Below are 24,513 nucleotides of genomic sequence, written 5' to 3' on the forward strand. Positions count from 1 at the left end.
TGACAACCTCTATAAAAAATCCCCAGCCCCAAGCTGCAGTGCGCGGTGAGGAGGGCATGCCCGGAGTAAGCACCGGGCATGGCGGTGCATCAATCGCTAGCGGCCAACTCCGGGGTACCTGGCGACCCTCCGTGTGTATTAGCCTTCCCCTAGCAAGGGGTGACGCGCTCTCCCAGGGGTGACGTGCGGGACCGACCACTCTCGTGGGACCAACATGGAGGAATTATTTAAGAAAAACATGAAAGAACGAACCAAACTGTTGACGGCTTTGGCTGGTACACAGGACAGGAACAAGGATACGGGTAAGGAGAAGAATACAGAGAAGGAAGAGGCCAGGCCGGGCACTAGCGGCGAGGCGACCCGCATGCCGGCACCAGCCGCGCCGACATGACGGTTGCCCACTCTTCGGGAATTGGTGCCCTCTTCTACTGAGGTGGACACGGAGGACACGTCGGGACGGTCGTCGATTAGAGGGACGAAGAAGAAGAGTTCTGCCGTGAGCAGCAGATCATAGGCTCCCTGGATGCCCCCCTCCCCATCTTCGGGCAGCATCCCGCTGCCCTCCGTCGAGGAGTTGGGGAGGGATGTGAGGAAGATAATGTCGGCTGCGAGGGCCGCCGACGCCCTCACGTGGATCAAGCTGGTGACGAAAACAGCGGCGGCGTCCAAGAATTTGAAGAGGACGTCAGTGCGGAGGATGGCTTTCCGCCACCTTGAAACCCACATAGTGGAGGCCGCGTACTGCGTTCCCTCTACTCGTCCGTCCCGGAGGGGGAACGAAGAGGAGATTCGACGGCTGGAGGAGAAAATCGAGGTCCTCCATGACGAGGTGGATGGCTTGCGGCAGGACAAGATGCGCCTGGGTAAACTGCTGGTGGAGACCGAAAGAGTGACGAGGAAGGCCCTTCAAGAGGAGCCCTGCAGAAAGTGCAGAAAGTGCACCAGTTTAGAGGAAGGCGACAGCTTGGAGGGGGGGTGAGAACCCCGCCCAACCCATGGAAGGGGTGGTGCTGGCGCCTCTGACGACCGGACACGGCCGATCACCGGAATGGGACGCCCCAGGACCCCTGCCATTTTCCGGGAGGAATTCCCGAGAGGTCGAGGCGATTATCTCCAAGATGGTGGTGGTGCGGGTGGTTGCCGTGCGGCAGGATCTAGAAGAGGAGCTTAGGCGGCGACTGGTCGCTCTGACATCGCTCACTCCCCTTAAATGGGGGGGGGGGGGGGCTACGCGGGAGAACGCCCCGTTAAGGCGGGGGTGTCTTACGCAAGATTTGTTCGCGTTAAAAAAAAAAGGTGGAGTAGCCTTCGAGAATCAATTTATGACGTCATTTGTGATAATTATCTCTAGTTAAGGGGGTAGACCCGGCACGTGACCTCTCCGATTCGGGACGTCGGTATTACAGCAGTTTTTTCGTTGGGCCTGGTGGAGCCACTTCCGTGGTCTATTATGAACTTGAAAGGTTTAATTCTCAGCTAGCGTGCGCGCAACACGATCTAAGAAGGCAACAGCGCCTCAAGTATTTTTACAAACACATTCAAACGCTCATCTCGCCAGAGGCATCGCGACGATACGCCTAAAGAACGAAAGCGAAACATTTGCGCGTGATTAGAGTGAGATGTACCTAATTATGTACATATAACCGCCGCTCGGCCTTAGTTTTCGAGATATTTTCGGAAAACTGCTGCTACTACTACAATGAATTCTACGTATACCTATGCATCTACGGCGGCGTATGCGTCAGTAACGGACCACCGATTATCTACTGTTTTCACAAGCACATTGCGGCGGCCGAAAAGTCACAGATATAACGGGTAAATGTTTTAAAACAAATGATGGTTTCGAAACCATATTTAGTCGGTAGAACAAATTTTTCGGGACGAATAGCAGGCATTGGATTCTTGAAGGCGTGGGCGGGGTCTCACACCTGCCCCATAAAATATAACCTAACCTCACCTTACCTAATTATTCTATTGATGGAGGATGCATAACTGTGTAAATATGTAAATAGGATAATTAAGTTAGGTTCGGTTATAATTTATGGGAAAAGGGTGCCGATGCTTTTAGATTTCGAACTTTTTCGGAGGTAATATGTATCTATAGATTAAAGAAATATAAACCGTCAATACCGTGTTAAAAAGGTCACCCATTATATCTATGGCTTTCCGACCGCCGGAATGTGTTTGTGAAAACAGCAGATAATCGGCGGTCCGTTGCTGACGCATACGCCGCCGTAGATGCATAGGTATACGTAGAATTCATTGTAGTAGTAGCAGCAGTTTTCCGAAAATATCTCGAAAACTAAGGCCGAGCGGCGGTTATATGTATAAGAAAAAGTTGTTAAAAATGTTGAGTTTTATAACATATTTAAATTTCATCAAAATCGGTGAGGTGTAACCTAATCTCAATAATTACCGAAACTTTTACTAGCGCATTGATGAAATTTTTCTGATTAAAATGGTATAGTTTGAATGAGTCGAGGTTTGTTATGGGGCGCTGTGAAAAATCCAGGCGGGCGGCAGTCAAATCTTAGCGAAAAAGGACAATCTCAACATTCAGAATGAGAGAAGGACAGCATGACTGTAGTGCGTCTCACTCAGCGTTCGGGCGATGTTGCCTTTTTCGCTTTCCTTCGCAGCACAGTTCGATTGACGTAATCAAGCTAACGCTTGATTTTGACTACGATTCCAAATCGGCAGCCTTTCTACTTAGACGCCACCTTATAACTACTAGCTGAACTAAATTTGTCACGTGACTTGCTCTGTAGTATCCAGATAATGGCGGAACCACAGCCGACTCTAGTACTAGCCATGCTGAACAACGTGGCAACACCGCTCACGTGACAATCGGGAGTCCTATTTTCAAAAACAGAGTCCTGTGCTCGGAATTGTAAGTACCGTCTTTTTTAATTAAAAGCTGTAGTAATATACGCTATTTTGTATTAATTATGTATAAACAATACATAAACGTTGCAACTATAGCAAGTAGAAGTGATGTGGTAGTATAAAATTGTTATAAATGTGATATAAATTTTGTGTACTCTCGAAGTAGTTTGGTGTTGTGAAGCATGATATTTGAAATATTTACAGTGGTTTCAAGAAAATTTAGGTATGAAGCAAAATGAAACCATCTTTGGATCAAATTGAAACATTTAAGAATTGATAAACGTGTATATAAGTGAATAAAAACCTTGAAACAAGCGAAATTATTGGAACGAAACCAAAGAGGTTATGTGAAGTCCAGAGAGTAGCCGAGAGTCCGACGACGTTGATTGGCTGGGAGTCTGGGAGTCCGGGAGGCAGATAGAGTAGGGTTAGATGTTGATATATTCAGACCGGACTCCCGCGGTGTTGCCATTTTTACTTCAGCACGGCTAGTACTAAAGTCGGCTGTGGCGGAACTCGTCTTTGGGAATGCAATCGCGATTTTTCGCTTTTCGTCCTTGTATGAGAATATTTGAGGCTGGGTGAGGGCTCATTCGAAAAAGAAAGGTTCAGTGCAGCGCGCTCTGGTCATCGTTTCAGTCACAAAACTGTTTTAGTGACCTAAAAATACCTTGGATTCTGCGGATGTATTTTCTCGATTTTTCCTTTACTTTGGACACTCATATTATTAGATATTAACAAAATCTCGTTCAATCATGACCAGAGCGCGCTGCATTGAACCTTCCTCTTTCGAATGAGGAAGGTTGGATAAGAAGAATGGATAAGTTTCATCGAAATTGTTTTAAAATTTTTATTAATTATTTCATTTGAAACATTTTTATTTGTTGTTTAGAATGTTTAGAATTTCCTTTTTTACATAATGACAGGCGACAAGAGATTAGATTCCGTATTTATTTTAAACAACAACTAAAAGTGTTCAACCACTTCAATTCTTTTATTGTGCTATGCCAATGGGGCGCCGAGCCGTTCGTCCGCGACCTACGTCAAGCCCCGCTTTCGTAGCCGACGCTGCCGTCCCTGAGCCCGCGCGCTATACACGCTCGGATTGGTCACTGTTTTTGCTTAATAATTCAAAAAGGAAGCTTCAAACCACTTTTTCGCAAAGGAAAAAGTTGTTCAGAATCACGCCACCTACCACCATCTCAGAGGGTGAAAATACGTTACGGAACACCCTGTATATTAGTATAGAAGTATAGATGTATACCGGGTGTTACCTGTAACGTTACTCACGATTTCTCACCTACTTGCAGCCATCTGACAAAAAAAAGTGTAGAACAAGAGTTGCAGGGTATGAAGTGCACAATAGATATCAGTAACAAAAATTTCGAAAACTGTTTGTTTTCATGGCGAAGTCGAGGTCACCTTGGGTTTAACAAATAGGACCATATATCTTTTTTGTTTACCATATTTAGAGGACATCGAGAAGAATTCAAAACACATATTACATGATATTTTTACTAACATATTACTTGATTTACAGAAGTGGAAATGTAAAATATTTAGCTTTTTGTCGTATTTGGAAGTACGATCTTGTGTGGAAACAAAAGAGGACTAACGAAGGAGCTGCAATTACGAAATAACGGTGGCCAGCTCGTTCCCCAGACTTATCACGACTTGACTTTTTTTTATCGGGATATTTACAGTCCGTTGTATATCAATCACCAATTAATAATATTGAAGAATTGCAAGAAAGAATCATCTCAGTCTAACTGCAGCAACGCATTCAAACTTCTGTAAAAGAGCAGAATATTGCGTCGCAGAAGGCGGAATGCATTTCGAACATGTAATTAAATAAAGTGCATTTATCTTATGTTCTAGTCGTGTGTTTATGATAGGATTGAATGAGCGTTGACACACTTGTATTTCATTTTATAATAATATATATTGAACGAAAATTGAAAAATACATTAAATTAAGAAAAGTAAACGTGTACGATCTCCTTCTTTCATTGCCGATCTATCTGTACCACATGGGGGCGCTCTTGTCGATATCCGGGAGGTGTGTTCATGCTTGCCAACAGTTTACATTCAGTAATCTCTTCGGGGTCAAGTAATGTTTGCACTATCAAAGTCAAATACGACGAAAATCTAAATATTTCACATTTACACTTCTGTAAATCAAGTAATATGTTAGTAAAAATATTATGTAATATGTGTTTTGAATTCGTCTCGATGTCCTTTAAATATAGTAAACAAGAAAAATATATGGTCCTATTTGTTAAACCCAAGGTGACCTCGACTTCGCCATGAAAACAAACTATTTTCAAAGTTTTGGTTACTGATATCTATTGTGCACTTCATACCCTGCAACTCTTGTTCTAAACTTTTTTTAATCAGATGGCTGCAAGTGGGTGAAAAATCGTGAGTAACGTTACAGGTAACACCCTGTATATACATATATGTATAATACAAAAAATCTTACATTTATTTACATATACATTCCGACACCGGGCATTGTCCGTTCAGGCGTTGTCAAAAGTCAGCTGTTGGCCGCTAGTCAATTTCAGGCGTTGGCTAGCTTGTCAGTGCCGTCATAAGTCACATCCGTACATGTATGTATACGGTGCCTTAGTACATATATTGGGTGTTTCAACCGATTTTGACATCATGATTTCTGCGGTATTGTGGCACGTAGTGAAAAATGTTTCATAGGGGACTTAAGGGGGCAACCTCATGTAAATGGTCTGTTTTTCAAGAATTTTTTGTGGAAAATGTAATGCGCCGATTGATTTAAAATTTGAAGTGTCATTTATTTACGTTATAGTGTAAACAGAAATATTTTTTATAAATTTTGATTCTTAATAACGATGGTGCAATGGCGGCTTGAAAATGGCATCTTGTAAATTCGCCGTGCAGTGTACAGTACACAAAAATGATCTGGAACAAAAAAATCGAAATGGAATAGCTACTTTATGCAAAAACGCTCAGCATGACATTTTTCTTTTATTAAAATTTTCAAAATTGCGAAAATGGCAAAGTTTTGAAAAAAAACCGGAGTTTCGGTTATGAAAAATTCTTAATAACAGTATTTTAAATAAAAAAAAAAAAGCGGAGCATGTCATGCTGAGGCCAATTGTTTATAGAATATATATTCCAAGTTTCATAAAGATCGAGTAATTAGTTTTTGAACTACGTTGCACGGCGTGCGAAATTTTGCGTTTCGAGAAAAACGCGTTTAAAACTTGAGTAACAGATAAATCGCCCAATACAACCGTTCACTTGTTTTTGAAAATAACATACAAAAACACTGATCACTTTCTTTTATCGCATTCCCGAGGAAATTTCCTATCGATTTCAGCGAAAAAAAAGAATGCGAAAAAATTTCATTTTACATGAGGCCCCCTTAAATGGTATAAAGTGGGGTATGTTCTGGTGTTATTAGTTTTTTCATACGTAGACGCGTTAAGGATATATGAAGGTCAACTTTGTTTTTTTAAATGGAATGGGGTACCTTTTTATGCATCAAACGATGCAGCTAGACATTCTTTATAAAAAAGTACTGACATATGTATGTCAAAAAGCTGGTAAATATATTGTAAAACTCAACATTTTGAACAACTTTTTCCTATACATATAACCGCCGCTCGACCATAGTTTTCGAGATATTTTCGAAAAACTATCGAAACTAACACATTGAATTCTGGCTATCCGTGTGCGTCTGTGACAAAGTACGCATTAGTATGAGAACGCCGCTTTTCTACTGTTTCTGCAGGCAACAGCACGGCGACAGATGACCAATGTATATCTTGTGTAATTCTGCATTCATGATTTCAATGTATCGTAGCTATGATGGCAGCTGGGAATTTAATATAGCCTAACCTATCCCAATCTACTCTAGCTAATCAGTGAATTAAGTTAGGTTAGGGTAAAATGATATTCTGGTCGCCTAATGGCGACCAGACACACATGCTGAGATTCAAAATCATGAAAATTAATTAAATTTGATTTTTATGCCCACCCGCAATATATGTATACCGCAGTTCACCAGAGTCCATAACTGCGACGCGCAGGTTGGAAGATGGTGGGGGAACGCAGCGAGCTCTCTGCTAATCGCTTTCCACTTCGTTTGGGAGTATCACCAATCAGGGCGAAGATGCGTACTGGAGATGCGCGAAGAACGAAAATTGGTCTGTTCGCAGTTATGGACTCTGGTGAACTGCGGTATATATATATATTGATGTCGGTCGCCCTGCTGCTGCCTGCAAAAACAGTAGAAAAGCGGCGATCCCATACTAATGCGTACGTTGTCACGGACACACACGGATGGCCAGAATTCAATGTGTTAGTTTCAACAGTTTTTCGAAAATACCTGGAAATCTAAGGCCGAGCGGCGGTTATATGTATAGGAAAAAGTTGTTCAAAATGCCGAGTTTTACAACATATTTAAATTTCATGAAAATTGGTGAGGTGTAACCTATTCTCAATAATTACCTATTATTCTTTTCTTTTTTTTATTCATTATCCGATGCAACTTCTGCCCAACGAATCTTATTATACCGACGTAGTGCCGATGCACTTGATCACGACCGCGCGGAGCATACCTAACACTCTCGTGATTCAGCCCGCATTAACGGCGCGCTCTGATTGGTCAGTGTTTTTCGTTAATAACTCGAAAACGAAGCCTTCACCAACATTTTGGCAAAAGAAAAAGTTGTTTAGAATGACCTCATCAATCATCCCTCTCCGGCTCCTACCCCAGTTCTGGGACACCCTGTATAATTGCTAGGTAATTTTGCTTACAATAAGACCGCTACGCGCTAATTGCCGTCGCAGGGAATTTTTGGAGAGGGGATTTATGGCTCAGGGATTGGCCGGTGATCGAGATCGGTAGGGCTGACGGGGCTCGACGATGCTGGCTGCGGGCTGAGGGTCCTCGGGCTTGACGGTAGATGGTCCCACGGTGTCCTTTTGGGTCGCTTTTCTTAGCTGAACGCTCCTTTCGTGGGGGGCTGTAGGGTCGTCGTCGGCCTCGGGACGGAGTCCTCCGGGGGTCTGGGTTGCAACGTCGTTGTCTAGCCCTTCCATCGCCTCTACCGGCCCGATACCAGCGGGTGGATGAAGGGGCTAGGGGCTAGGGGAGGGGTATTAAGAGCCAGGCGCGCGGTGGGCGAAAACCTGGATTATTGTAACGGGGAGAAATCGTGCCACCTTGTTACAATACATACGTATATATATATAAAACTTAAATATTTTAAAAAATATCAGTAAAAAAAGCAGTTCGTCTCCTTTTTTTAAGTACTTCGCAAGTTAATGTATTTCAAAGTATTAATGTATTAAAAACAAAACGCGGCCCTCGCGGGACGGCCGACAAGAGCGAAACTCAAGTCGTAATGCTCTTTTGGTAATTATTTAGATTACGGACGGCACCTCTGATTTCGATGATTTTTTTAAATATGTTGTAGAAATCATCATTTTGAACAACTTTTTCCTATACATATAACCGCCACGAACAGGCAGAATTAAATGTATTAGTTTCGACAGTTTTTCGAAAATATCTCGAAAACTAAAGCCGAGCGGCGGTTATATGTATAGGAAAAAGTTATTCAAAATGTTGATTTCTTCAACATATTTAAAAATCATCGAAATCGGAGTTGCCGTCCGTAATCTAAATAATTACCATTGTTTTTAGTAATTTCATGGTACAATTGAAAATGAAAATAAAACGGTCAATAGGTATTAGAGAAATGATTTTTATTACTGTAGATAAATACGGCGAGATCGCCTTTTGTCGCGAACGTTCTCGTACGCACGATCGACGCAAAATTTCGCAAAATTTCAAAATAATTATTTTGAAAATATGTGAATGTAAGAGAAATTTAGGAGAGGGGCCCGAGAGATGGTAGTAGAGGTAGGGGAATCGTAACATTGCCTCGAGTCGATGTTACTGCCGAACACGCCAAGGAGAGCTTCGCTCTAAAATCAGAATTGAAACCATAGAATCGGGATTCGAACGAAATCTCCTGGTTTCTCAATTCTGCCATACTGCCATGGACGAGATGATATTATTTTATCGACTCATCGATGCTGCTGCCACATGCTTAGGTGGCTTGAGCATCGAGCCGATAACGTAGAAATGACGGGAGCAGCCGAACGGACGAACTCACACAGACACGTGGGGCAACACGCTTGTGTTAGATGAAACAACTGAAATAGGGGAGTCACTAGAACGTCATGGAGAGGATAAAGATTTGGCCCACGACCCACGGTTCTGGCACCACTGCACTGGAGAGAGGACGAGGTAAGACCATCAGGCGCTCTTGGTCGGCAGGTTATGGACTCCAGAAGGAGAGTTCGGCGATAATACCTGGACGCCAGCCGGAGAAGAGCGAGAAAGATCCCGGTAGGAGAGTTCGGCGACAATACCTGGACGCCTACCGGAAGAAGAGAGAGTACGGGAGAACTGTTCCTGGATGCTTGACCGACAAGGAGAGTACGGCGATAATATCTGGACGCCTGTCGGTCGAGAGAGTACAGAACATCTTCTAGACGCCTTAGTAGAATTAGTTTTCTAAACGCCCGTTCGATATGGAGAGTTCGGCGATAATACCTGGACGCCTATTGAATGGGAGAAATATGAGCATGGCGTTCACCGTAAAATATCGTGTACGAATAAATAAAAGAAACTGTATCCTAAAACTTGTAATTCCATCTAATCCAATAAATCCTATCTATTTCAACAGATTCCTTATGTTTTCCAATCAATCATGGCTACACTCCTAAATTTCTAATATAAATAGGTGCCTGGTCACAACATATCAAATATTTTTCAATTCTCAGTATGAATGTGGAATTTTTGTTACTTTTTACTTAAAAAAAAAAAGTTTCATTACAGAGAATGAGAAAATTAAATGGAAACATTCAAATATTGCTATTACTTTTAGAAGTAAACAAACAATGATATGACTTAAAAATCATGATTTTAAGAAAGATTACTTTAAACGTTTTGCAACTGTATAAGAACATTGTATAAAACAGCTATCCTTGCCTGTTGATTTTTGAAAACTCACTTTCAAGGTTTTATCAATTTACTGATATAAAATATAAGCAGTGACCATTCTTTCTATGCTAATAATTCAGTAACTGTAAATTTTAAGTTGTCATTAATGATGAACATATAATAATTCACATGGATCTTTTTGGAAGCCACTTTTCTATTTAGTGATTTCAATGCTATTAACTGCGATTAAATATATGATTTTGTATATTATAATTGCATCCCATATAAAACAAATTATTTATAATGCAATGATTTTCAGCTATTTAAGGATAATTAACGTATTAAAATAATTGTTTAGTATAAAAACAAGAAATGACATAACTCTGCCTACTTATGTAAGTACATATATGTAAATGAATATTCCTAATTAACTTGTTGATTATACTATCTGCATCTTACATCAGAATCTAGCAATGATTTGAAAGATTTGTACTAATTTAAAAATTAAATACCTTTCTGTTTTATTAACTAGGGCAAACTATACAATCAGTGCCAGTTTGAAATAAAATTCTGTTTTAAAGGATTAAATATATTTAATGAATTTGTATTTTATATTTAAGTAACATCAAAATTACTTTAATTAAAGACAAAATATGGTAACAAAGATTAATGATTGTCACTCTTGACACAATGATCAAAGTTATAAGTATCAATAATTTTACAATATATTAATTTGACAGAGAAAAAGATATGAAATCCTTAATAAATATTAAAAAACACGTTTTCTTTAAGTTCTTTTTTGTCAATATTACTAATAGTCAAAAAAATAAACCGAAGGCTTTAACTTATGAAAAGCATTGATTCTACAAAGTGCCTTTCCTTCAGAATAAATTGTATAAATAACTAACGAAAATGTTAATTAAAAAATAATAATAACAATATTTAGCATATAATTTTTATAAATCCCTGCTAACATTAAAAGTGCCAATGTTTAGTATGGTTTATTCTATCTTGTAATTAAAACTATTTTTCATCAGATAACTTAATAAAGAGATTTCATTTCTGGTTCTTATCTTTTTATAATAGTGTAACGTAAAACGTTATCACGTGAATATGTCTAGAGTGGTATGGCGACATTGAGATGGGAATATTTATCGAATAGTCTATTGTATCGATATGTCTCGAATGTTCTTCGAGGATTCTTTTGTATCGATGGCTATAAATTAAGAGCGGAGTTTAAACCATCTGCGTGTACGCTCATATTATAAAATAAACAAAGCCAAAATTGTAAACCCCTCGACGTGGGTGATCGAGCTGAGAGAAGGCCGGAAATCCAGAGAATGGAATAGTTTCACTTAGTAAATTCTTAAAAGACGAATTTATGATAGACCATAGCTAATTCGCTGTTTTCGACCAAGTCACGATCGGTCCTTAAAAGTAACGAAGTCTTTTCCTATATCCTGTCTTTTCATGCACTCTAAGAGGGTCGTAAATTTCCTCAAGAGTTGCCTTTTGGCAAGTACAAGGTCTTGTCGTTTCCTATTTTCTTTGGGTCCCACGCTTTCTCGTAGCACATGTGCGCTGCAACGTTCTAGCGTCTTGGCGGAGCGCCTCCACTTCCACGCGCCTGAGGGTGGACCACAGCCAGGAGAAGGGGCCCACGCAAGACGGGGTGGACTCCTCCACCATTGGACGAGGGATGATCCTGAGGGAGGATCCAGGATCCACGAAGGAAGGGGCATCGACCGACAACGCGCGAAGATTTCCTCCGCCAAGCGCAGAACCAGCAGAATGATTTTGTCAGTCAAAATAGACAGATCTTTCTCACGCGCTATATTCAGCACATTTTCAAAGTCAAGTTACAAGGCAGTCTAAATAAAAAGTTAAATATTAAAGCACAGTGAACAATAAAAATAGTTTGTTTTGATTCATTTTCTGCGCCTTGCGAGCGGAGCGCCTTGCGAACGGAGCACCTCCGCGCTCCACGGATTATCGTACCTGCGCCTTCTAATCCCGAAAGTCCCTATTTACCGCGAACGGACACGCAACAATAGAATTAACTACACATTTAGTAATTTGGTAAATGTCTACATTTTTTATTATAAAATGTGTTGTGGTAATGCTTTACTCCCTATACGCGTCATTTCCGTTTCCCGTTATACTAGGTGTTCTTATGTTATAAGCATGGTGGGTTCACGTGCAAGTGCGTTGCAAGTTAATTTTCGTTGCTAATATTCAAGTACTAAAATGCTTATTTTATTTTCTCATTATAATTATTTATCTAAGTATTATTTGTGTTTAATTATCATTCATTTATATTAATATCAACCAAATAATAAATATAGTTCTACTAAGATTAATTACACGAGTTCTGCTTTTCCACGTGGCTAACAAGAGGTTATGGGCCCAGATATATAAAGTCAGGAAATTAATAATAAAAGGAAATAGAGAACCAAAATAATTTTAATGTCGAGCTTCTGAATCCAAACAATTATCATATGTGAAAATTTAGGATGACCACACTGTTAAATGAGAAGGATGTGATTGGATGCATCAGGGTGGAATTTAATGAGACGCTATATGATGATGCGCAAATGAAAGAGAAAGCTCGTAAAGATGATAATTTATGCAAGTCCTTTATAGTACAGTCAATTCATAATTCATAGATAGAATATGTGAGAGACAAGCCAACAGCATATAGTATGTGGAAAGCATTGGAAGACAGGTATGAGAAAAAGGGTGCTCCAGGACAAATAGTTTTGCGTAAAAGGTTAATAACCATGCGGTTGAGTGACGGGGACAATTTAGAGACATTCTTGGCAGATTTTGATGAAGTGATTCGACAGTTAAGGGTCACTGGAGCAGAGATAAGTGAGCAAGATCTTGTCTGCAATCTATTGTTGGCGATGCCTAAAACCTTTGAAACGGTTGTGACGGTACTAGAGAATATGCCACAAGACGAGTTGACTGTAGAGAGAGTAAAAGCTAGGCTAAGGGCAGAAGCTGAAAGAAGGAGAGCTACTGATTGTAAAAGAGATCATAAAGAAGATGATGCGAAGCCAGCAACATTTCTAAACAAACAAGTTATATGTCACTCATGTGGAAAAGCAGGACATTTAAGACGGAATTGTCCAGAATGGAGTCAAAGCACATCAGATAATAATACAGGCAAAAAGGACCAATATCAATACCGAGAGAATAGAGGAAGAGGAAATTACAGAAGAGGTAGAGGCTATAGCTTTAGAGGACGTAATTTTAGGAGGTATACACATCAGAATTACAAGCGAAGCAATTATGCAGATAAAGGATATGATGACGATCAATCTGGTGCTGTTTGTTTTATGTCAAACTCGAAGAATTGTTCAAGTCATGTGAAAGAAGATAGTGGTAATCTAACCTTCTGCATAGATTCAGGTTGCACGAACCACCTTGTGAATGATAAGACTTGTTTTCATGAACTTTTAATATTAGAAAAACCGATTAAAATAGCGGTAGCAAAGAATGGCCATTACATGGAGGCAATGGGTGTTAGCAACATCAGAGTAACGAGTAATGTGTATAACAGGGATGTTGAATGCAATATAAAGAATGTGTTATATGTTCCAAGTTTGAGAAGAAATTTGCTTTCAGTAAAAAGGTTGGAGATGGCAAATATTAAAGTTATTTTCAGTAATGGTAAAGTAAGTTTGTATAATGAAGGCAAACTGATTGGAGTTGGGCATAGAGGTAATCTATATGAAATATGTTTTAAAGTTGAAACAAATAAGAGTCTCAGTGTAGAAACGGAGAACCATGAGACTAAATTATGGCACAATAGATATGGACACATTTGTAATGCAAACCTAGGGAAACTAGTAAGCAAACAAATGGTTGATGGATTGGAAAACTTAAAGGTTAATAAAGTGGAATTATGTGACTCATGCATTAGTGGGAAAATGACCAGACTTAAATTTGGAATGAGAACTAAGGCAAAACGACTACTTGAGATAGTCCACACCGACGTGGTTGGACCTATTACACCGTTATCCCATTGTGGAAAGAAGTATTTTGTTACTTTTGTGGATGACTTCTCAAATTTCATTCTGGTATTCATGATTAAAAACAAGAGTGATGTTATTGATTGTTTCAAGCAATTTGTACTAATGGCGTAAATCAGATTTAATTTGAAGAGAGCTACATTAAGGTGTGACAATGGAAGGGAGTATACTTCCCAAGAATTTAAGGAATTTTGTAAACTGAATGGTACTTGTATAGATTATACCATTCCATACACGCCTGAACAAAATGGAAAGGCAGAGCGCTTTAATAGAAGCCTGATGGATAAAGCTAGAGCTATGATACAAGAAGCCAATATGCCAAAGAACTTTTCGAATGAAGCAGTGAGAGTGGCTGCATATTTACTTAATAGAAGTCCAAGTTCAGGAAAGGCCTAACGTAAGAAATCTTAGAGTTTTTGGATCAATGGCATATGCACACGTACCCAGAGAATTGAGGAATAAATTTGATTCAAAGACAGAAGAATGTATGATGATAGGTTATTGTACAACAGGCTATAGATTGTGGAATATCAAAAGAAAAAAGGTTATAGTTGCAAGAGATGTAGTGTTTAAAGAAGATGAATTTTATTATAAAAAACAGACCAGTTATGTGAACTTGAGAACGGAAGAAGAGATTAATACCAGAGTCGAAGAGCATAACGAAAAGGAAGAGCATAACGGAAAGGAAGAGCATAACGGAAAGGAAGAGCATGATGAAGAAGAAGAGAATCAAATCGTAGAAGAATCATCAAAGGAAGAAGAAAGGGAAACAAAAAGAGTAATAAAGCCACCAAAAGATATGATGATTACGAGATGTATATGGCATTTGACGCAGTATCATTTGTACAACAAGTTCCAACCCAGATTGAAGAATTAAGCCATAGGGATGATGAATTGTATTGGAGAGCGGCAATGAAGAGAGAGATTGAGTCGATAGAAAAGAACAATACTTGGAAGGAGGTGAATATACAGGAACGCACAGAGATCCTGACTGCACGATGGGTTTTCGCTCTAAAACCACTGGAAGAAAATCCGGAATATAAGTATAAGGCAAGATTAATGGCAAGGGGATTTGCCCAAAAGGATTCTTTTGATTATAATGATATATATTCGCCTGTTGCGAGGATGAGTACAATTAGGACATTGTTAGCCGTTGGGTCTCAGTTAACCCAGACTCCGCTGTTTAAGGATTAAAACCTTTGTTACCATTCAATTTTGATTTCGATTTCATATCACTATGCGTGCATCTATTGGCGTAATTAGGTAAGGTATCCCCCCCCCCCACGCACGTGCGCGTGCACACACACACACACACACACACACACACAATATAGGCTGGTACCTTCACTATTCTAAAACTTTATCATGTCAACATTTAAAAATTTCTAAGGTACATATGTAAGTAAGTACTGTTCGTTGCTGGTAAGTTGCCGAGCACCAATAAACTGATCCGACAGAGGGGTAAGGGGACTCTGCGTTCGCTCCACCTAATCCCCTCCAGGAACCCACCAGTAACTTGAGAAGTACATAAGCGGTCACATCGCATAGGCGTAAAATTTCCATATTCGCGGAAGATACATTTAACTATATAAACATGCGATTTTTTCGGGATATTAATGAATTTTTTATAATACTCGTTCTTGACAACAGTTGTTATTATGCAAAATTTATGGAAATTACATTATGGAAAGTGTAACAACTCTCCTGTTTTCTTAATAAATAATCGTCGCTCGCTATCGCTTCATCTCATTCTGTTTCAATATATGTCCTTAGCGACGTTTGTCACACGATAGATTTGTGGATGTAAGGGCCTCGGCCAATAAACATAATACATGTGACTGGAGGCAAGTCAACGAATTTGATTGGACAGCAACTTACGATCACCGAACAGTACATACACTGACCTACTGTCCACCGATGACAAGATGTCTCGCGGGACGGCACAGGGGCAAGGGGGGACCCTCGTTCGCTCCGCCAGTTCCCCACCATTTGACGCTTTCGTAACGCCAACGTTTGGGTTTTTGACGACGCACGTTACATAGGCGTAGGATTTCTGTGTTTACGAGGGTCGGGTTTTTTGACCTACCGATAATCATTTCGTACTTCATTTAATATATTTAATATTGCGTGTGAAATGAGGTGTCTCCCTTCCATTCTGACCAATCCGATTTGCGCCCTTCTCATGGGACATCTTGTCATCGGTGCACAGTACCTCGGAAAAAATCCTATACAGAGTGTCCCAAAATTAAGTCCAATCCCTTGGAGGGATGATTGCTGAGGTGATTATAAACAACTATTTCCTCTGCCAAAATGTTGGCTAAGGCTTCGTTTTAGAGTTATTAACCCTTTCCACTATTTTGACGAATCTGACTCGTGATGAAAATTTTAGGCCAAACCTGAATATCACGAGTCTGACTTGTGATCGAGATTTCGAACTAGTCTTTCTCGCACTCAATCGCAAAATATCATGTTTCAAAGTTCCGACACTGTCTGCACCGCTTTGGCTTCTATCCCCACCATTCGGGCGCCTCGTGTTTGGCCTGGCTTTTTCCGAGTTTCAACATAGTGTAAGGGGTTAAGGGGGTAGACACGGGTAATGCAGCGAGGTGACATTACTGGCAAAAATGGGCCTATTAATGGGTTTACGGGAATCGGTTATTTGTCCTTATTAGAGAACACATAGGGCTGGGTGAGGGCTCATTCGAAAGCGGAAGGTCCAATGCAGGGGGCTCAACCGATGGTTTAACGAGATTGTGTTGATATCCAATAATATAAGTGTCCAAAGTAGAGGAAAAATCGAGAAAATACGCCCGCTGAATCCAAGTACATTTTAAGTAACTATAACAGTTTTGTGACTAAAACGATTTGTTGAGCCCCCTTCATTGAACCTTCCTCTTTCGAATGAGCCCTTATTCAGCTCAAGATCTTCTCATATAAGGACGAATAACCGATTCCCGTAAAAGCATTCCCAAAGACGAGTTCCGCCATTATCTGGGTACTACAGAGCAAGTTACGTGACAAATTTAGTTCAGCTAGTAGTTATAAGGTGGCGTCTAAGTAGAAAGGCTGCCGATCTGGAATCGTAGCCAGAATCAAGCGTCAGCTTGATTACGTCACTCGAACTGTGCTGCGAAGGCAAGCGAAAAAGGCAACAACGCTCGAACGCTGAGTGAGACGCGCTACAATCATGCTGTCCTTCTCTCATTCTGAATGTTGAGATTGTCCCTTTTCGCTAAGTTTTGACTGCCGCCCGCCTGGATTTTTCACAGCGCCCCATAACAAATCTCGCCCCATTCAAACTATATCGTGTTTGGTATCATTTTAATCAGAAAAATTTCATCAATGCATTAGTAAAAGTTTCAGTAAAAAACAGTCAAAAATAAAGAAGTTTTATAATTGAATTAGTATTAGTCACACCGATACGTTTCGGCTCTTTTCTTTGATCATTGGACCTCTCTCTCTCTTTCCTCCACTGTCTGTCCCTTTCTACGTTCACGCTTGGCTGGCTATCGCATATAATCCGAGATTCGACACCTCGGCTGATATATGCAACGTCTGGGTCCCAATCTTTGTTGCACATATTCAACTTTTACTGTATAAACGGCAGGTCCCTCCATTTATTAGTTCTAATAGTACCATAGTACTTTTTTATGCAGAATGTTTCAAGGAGTTGACACAAGTAAAAAAAAAATGCAATTCCATTTAAATAAAAAGTGGATTTGCATTTTTTGAGTGCATCGTTGCATTCACGAAGAAAATGAAATCACAGAAAAATAGACATTATCATACCATTGAACTTTTACATAAACAGCTTTTTCCTATCTCCTACCAAATTCAAGATATAACCCGTCCCAATTGCATGACGTATCCTGTATACCTTTATTAATTAAGAAACATTTATTTAAAAAAGTTAATAACTTTTTCTAAAAATAATTCTCAGATTGCACGTTCCTTCGGTTTCTCAGAGTAGGTATATATTTTTCAGCAGCGAGGAGTGCTACGGTGCACTATGTAAAACCCAGCGGACAATTCGGAGCGGGACAATTCTATCATTTGGGTTGAAAGAAGGATAGCATGATCACCGTACATCTCACTCTAAACGCGCGCCAATGTTTCGCTTTCGTTCTTCAGGCGTATCGTCGCGATGCCTCTGGCGAAATGAGCGTTTGAATGTGTTTGTAAAAATACTTGAGGCGCTGTTGCCTTCCTAGATCGTGTTGCGCGCACGCTAGCTGAAAATTAAACCTTTCAAGTTCGTAACAAAACATGCAAGTGGCTCCACCAGGCCCAACGAAAAAAGTACTGTAATACCTACGTCCCGAATCGGTGACGTCACGTACTGTGTCTATCCCCTTAACGAAAAACACTGTCCAATCAAAGAGTTGGGTATGCTCTGCGTTCGAACCGTGGTCGTGATCAAGTATCGACACCACGTCAGTATAATAAGGACTCGTTGGGCAAAAGTTGTACTGAATAATTATACCAAATATCGGTAATATTCAAAGGGTCGACACGAGTCTCTATCGGTTACTCTTGGTTACCGAGAATAACAGATTTTACGGCCACGAACCACGACCTATTGTCGAACGTATGTAGAAAAAGACAAAGAGCGACGTTCAAACTAACAGTCCCATTTGAAGTTGTAAAGGAAGACCAATATAAGTGCAATAGCAACGTGACAATGAATAAAAATGTTTATTTACATGAACGAAAATTCTGTGAATATTGATAGTGACCGTGTGGTTGAGTGGATTCAATGATCTTATCTGGAGATCAGCTGTTCTACAAAATTTGTTCGCTCCTCGAATGTTTAGGATCGACACAGTGACCCAGTGAGAATTATCTATTTTTAGCATAGCAGGTTAATTTAGGAACGAATGGGTAAGTTTCATTTAAATTATTTTTAAATTTTTATTAATTATTCCATTTCAAACATTTAGAATGTTTAGAATTTCCTTTTTCACATAATGACTGGCAACAAGAGATTAGATTCCGTATTTATTTTAAACAACAACTAAAAATGTTTAACCAGTTCAATTTTTTTATTGTGCTGTGCCAACTGGGTGCCAAGCCGTTCGTTCGCGACCTACATCAAGCCCGGCTTTCGTAGCCGACGCTGCCGTCCCTGAGCCCGCGCGCTGTACGGATTGGTCAGTGTTTTTCCTTAATAATTCAAAAATGAAGCTTCAAACAACTTTTTCGCAAAGGAAAAAGTTGTTCAGAATCACCCCAGCTACCACCCCTTCACTGGGTGAAAATGAGTTCTGGGACACCCTGTATACTTTCGGCAACACGGTCGTCACAAAAACGCATGCGCCTTGCCATAGATTAAAAAATTGTGTAGAACTAAAGCAAGTATATATGCACATAAAGAACAAAAAATCGTCATCTAGGAAGGTTATTCTCACTCCGAGCAGAGTATATTATATCTTTATTTAATTTTGTTAATGTGTGACATAATAGAAATCTTCCCAGATAGCACACGATGTCTTAAACACATCCATTTTACGACCATTTTAGGTCTGAACGTTTTACGACCTTACCTGGACGTCTTTACGATGTCTTGTCCCGGACGTCGTACAGACGCCTGAAATTCATGTCTTTAAGACGTCTTAAAAACTTACGAGACGAACCTCGTATCTGAATATCTGGAACAGATATCTTTAGGATGTTTTGACAATGTCTCTATGTTATCTGGGCTTCTAAAGTCGCAACATGGCTACCAATAAAATTTTCAAGATGTTGGATTTAACGCGGGACTTTTGAACTGCCTTCTTCAGTATAATACAAAAAATTAACATGCGTAATCATTAATCAAATGCAGGATCATTTTGACCCAATATAAATTGAATATTCGTATATGTTCTCTTTTGAGCATGTAATTGTATAATGCAGAATTTGATCTAATAATGAGATGTGTTATGTGTACAGGGTCGTGTCTAGGTTTTTCGGGCCCTAAGCATATGAACAAAAATGAAGATCCTTCTTATCCAAACAAGAACGAGGGTGATATTTGTCAAAGAAACCACAGTTTTTGAAATTGTGTTAATTATTATAACTATAATTTGAAATTACAAAACAATGAAAAATCAATAGGCATTAAATTATTTTTAAAAATTAACAATTTTTTTCTAATATTGATGTCTATAAACTTATTAATAATATTCTCATAATAAGGTCTTAGAATATCATTTTCTATGTAACCTTTTGTTCCAAAAGATTACTGTGTAAATTTTTTACTATTTTCAGTATAAAAAATGAACATTGGCGTTGCAATAAGAGTATTGTTGTTGTTATATATTTTTTAATTAAATTTTAAAGCTGAAGCCAATGGGTTTATTTATTTTAAAGTGCTGTTAACACGGAATTTTTTAATTTTTTAAAACTGTATTTTTCAATATAATGCAAGAAATAGACCTACATAATGAAGACAATATATACATATACATAATATTTTTTAGGTTTTCGAAGTTTCAGAATGCAAAGTTTAAAAATGTCAAAACTTAATGTTAGTTTTCGAAATAGTCTTTTTTCAAAATTTGATGCTCAAAATTGAAAAATTTCAAAATTCAATACAAATATGTATACTGGTTTCGGTATATACAATGTATATTATAATCATTACAATAATTAGTAATGTACGTGGATGTATTTTTATTTTGTTTTATCGTATGTAATCATTTTTGGTATTATATCTAATGTTGCCGAATTGAACAATTTATCAGGAATTAGGCAGCTTTTATAGCGAAACTACAATGAATTTTTAAACCCTTAAACAGCGCAGTCTGGAGCGATTAAGATCCAAACTTACAAAATATAGGCAAAGATGAAATGAAAGAGTTTCAGATATTAACAAAATAATTTTCAGAGGAGCAGTGTAAAATTTTAGAAAATGAAAATAATCTAAAATGCAAACTTGAATTAAAATTGTAACTTCCTTCATAGTTCGCCGTCCGAGGGTTAAAAGCAGCTAAACTTATGTAAAAAGCCGGTATTATTTCTTGGCCAATCCAATATAATATGATTTCAAACTATGTTGGTGTTTTTAATACTCAAAAGCCATATTATGTACTTGACTGATATATTGGCCGAATACAAGGTCATCACTTTGACCCATAATAATGTGATCATAATTATACACAAATTTTAAAATATATTTAAGGATAATAAAATATATATACGCGCAGAAGAAAGTACACACACGATGATGTACAATTCATACTTGATCAAAATGACCCTGCATTCAGTCGTTAGTCGAGGTTAATTAATCTTTCAAATATAGAGATTTTGAACGTATGAAATTTTTATAAGATCAAATTTAAAAAATCTGACAATTTTGGGAATTTCGACAATTGAATTTTGAAACTTTGAAAATCTGAATTTTGGAATTCTAAAATTATATTTCTGAAATTTTGAAATTAGTAAATTAGACTTGGAATTTTGCAATTTTTAAATTTAAATGTTGAAACTTTTGGTGAACTTATAGAAACGGTGCTCCCCCTCCAATTTCCATAATTTTTAAATATGTTGTAGAGTTCAACATTCTAAACAACTTTTTTCCTTTAACCTATATGTCGGACGTGGTTAGTTTCTAAAATATGCACGAAAAAATATCGCTACCACTACAGTGATTCTGCCTATACGTCTGCGTCCGTAGCAGTGCATGCGACCGTTGCTTGCTTACTGTTCCTGAAAGCAGCGGCACTTGTGAGCCTGGCAACCTCCTGTATAACGGGTGAACTTAAAAATCAAACTTAACTCATTTCAGTAATTTTGAATTTTAACTTGCGTGGCCGATATATTAATTTAACCTAACCTAACCTATTCTAGACGGATAAGAGGAAACAGTTGCTGAAAATGTAGATTTTTATAATTTATTTAACCTAATTAGTAGATTAACACTTAAAGGACCGCATCTCAGCATTGAAACACGAGAAATCTCGTGAATGGTCGTTTAAATGTTCGTTTAAGTTAGCATAGGTTAAGTTAAGTTAATATTTCGGTCACCGCGGGGCGGCATATAAAAATTAAAAATTATTGAAATCTGCTAAGTTTGATTTTTAAGCTCACCCGTTATATGGATGGTAGCCGGACCATGTGGTGCTGTTGACAGTAACAGTAGATAAGCGAGGGTCGCTTGCCGACGACGCATGGCTACGAACGTATACGTACAGGCGAAAATCAATGTAGTAGTACTCACAGTTTTTCGCGAATATCTCGGAAACTAAGCGAGTCCGACATATAGGTTAGAGGAAAAAAGTTTCTTAAAATGTCGAATTTTATAGTATATTCAAAAATCATCAAAATTGCAGGGGCCTTTCCCATAACTTCAGCAAATTTTAATTTTGAAACTTTGAAACTAATAATTTTGAAATTTCGAAATCTTAAAATTAGAATTTGTGTTTTGAAATGTTAATTCTCATACGCCGAATATGTACTAAGTCTTGCTCACTATATATTGCATACTAGGTCAAAATAACTTTCTGTTCGATGTACTAGGGTTCAAAAAAATTGTATCTACCAAGCATCGCAATTTTCCGGACATTGCTTTTTGTCACAATAGCATTCATTTTATAATTAATTCTTCTAATTATCGCTAATAACCTACATATGTAGTTATTGCAACAGTAAATTCTATAAAAAAAAAAAGAAAAAAGTAGTCACATTGAGTCACGAGAAGGTAGTAGTTCAATAATACGGAAGTACAATCGTACCTTTCGTTACTATAGCAATGTCGATATCAAATACACACTCCGACTAGCAATAAACTACTTTTATTTAGAAAAAAATTTCGACGATAACCTTATTCTCATGCGTCATTTCCTCAATAACAAAGGGGAAGAATAAATTTCGAAATAAACCGCAAGCTATAGAAGCTGCATAAAATCGATGAAAAATTTCATACTTCTCACGGATAGCTTTTCTTCCTTTAATTTTCTTGTATGCGTTAGAGGAAAAGCTGCACCGTGACCCGGTTCACTTTCTTAAAAGCTTTCGTTCACCATTGGAATACGTGGTCGATATTTATTGCGGCCTCTTCATACCGTATTATGTATCTACAATTCGTCTCTGCCCATTCTTCACAGTGATAGAAACAAACTAACAAACAAATACAATAAGAAAAAAGTAATAGACATAAATAAATCGAACAAATACAGGCGTTTATTTATTTATAATTTTTATTGATTACCAAAAATCAATCTAACATATTACGCGATGTCCCGTGATCGATCGTCAACACAAAATTGCCGATCACGCGATATCGCGTGGACAAGGGCCACTGTTTAAACGTTATGGCACACAGGAATCGTCTCAATAAAAATTGGCCAATTATTCAAATTCCTAAAATTCTAAGATTAAAAAATTCCAGGATTCCAATAAAAAAGTGAAAGTATTGTAACCCACCCTGGTAGTTGCATGGGACACATCCTCTCCTTACTAGAAAGCACAGAAAATCACCTGAATTACACTGCACAAAATGGCATAAAAGGAAGATATCCTTGACACAGAACACGCGTGAAAATTGGCATACAAGGACGAGTCAATGTTGACATTGCGCGACTAAATAAGAAAGCGAGGATTCTTGTCGCGGTCACAGTAAGGAATAATTTACTCACTCGACGAGTCAGGGCAGTGTAGCTTCATATACGCGTCCCGTGATGTTATATCAGGCCATCGGAGCACAGCCGAGCTCACGGCCCTTCTTCCGCAGCTTCGAGTCTAAAGCCACCGTCCGCACTGAAGGCAGCACCGCGCGCCCACACCCGCGCTACACCATTCTCATCACCAACACCAGCACCACCACCAGCACTGACGCTAGCACTAGTACCAACCACGACAACGACGCAGCGACCGCCTCTATACCGAGCATATTTTGCGACGGTCACTGCCAATCTGCAGGGAAAGAGGCTGGCCAGACACAACAATAAAACTGCAAAATCCTACACCCCCTTACCACTTGTATGTACACATGCCTTAAAGAATTTTTCACGTTCCTCGGGATGCGGGCTCGCCTCTACCGATCACTACACTGGATTATTTCTTACATCACTTTTACTGGTGATACTGGTTAGATTTACTGATTTCAAAGATTGATTAATCGGAGTCGTTTAGTGATAATGGAGTTTCAATATTGATCATCGCTTTGCGGAGGTCGAACCCCGCAGACATGATGTCGTCGGAGAAGGATTCCAGTCGTTCGGTTTCGCTTCGGGTGCACTCGGAGATGTTCGGTTGTTACCGCGCACTTTGGGCTGAGCAGCCGAGTCACCCCTTCGATGACCATAGCCTCCCCGTTCCTACCAACCTTTCGTCAGAGAAGACTGCGCAACCGAGTTACTCGGAACTTTATCGACGACGGATATATATAATGTGAATACTGGGGTGGTATGTGGGATGCGACGGAATTTAGGGTGATTTATTGGTGTAAATTTTAGTGGATATAAGAAACTAGAAATATTTTTTTTTTTATTTAGGGATTTGTTTTTGAGAATAATAATTTTGAAGATTAATTAAATGTGGAAGTATGGATTCATTAGCGTAACTAGTTAGGGACAGGTTGGACTTGGCCTCCACAAAAATGTGGATTGTTTTC

General features: G+C 38.9%; 1 protein-coding gene across 4 annotated transcripts in view; it reads right to left on the reverse strand.

Moving 5' to 3' along the window:
- LOC114880009 (regulator of G-protein signaling 9) overlaps positions 1-24,113 on the reverse strand; it is a 132,014-nt gene extending 107,901 nt beyond the window's left edge. The window contains exons 1-2 of one of the 4 annotated variants that reach the window (XM_029195536.2): positions 23,537-24,113; positions 23,325-23,357 (exon numbers count right to left, since the gene is read on the reverse strand). The gene's annotated coding sequence lies outside the window, so the exon portion shown is untranslated. The remainder of the gene's footprint in view (positions 1-23,324; positions 23,358-23,536) is intronic. The other 3 variants (XM_029195537.2, XM_046285588.1, XM_046285587.1) reach the window with 3 other exon arrangements.
- Between the last annotated feature and the right edge of the window lie 400 nt (positions 24,114-24,513).

The sequence above is a fragment of the Osmia bicornis genome, chromosome 1, assembly GCF_907164935.1.
Source record: "Osmia bicornis bicornis chromosome 1, iOsmBic2.1, whole genome shotgun sequence".
NCBI classification, from domain to species: Eukaryota; Metazoa; Arthropoda; class Insecta; order Hymenoptera; family Megachilidae; genus Osmia; species Osmia bicornis.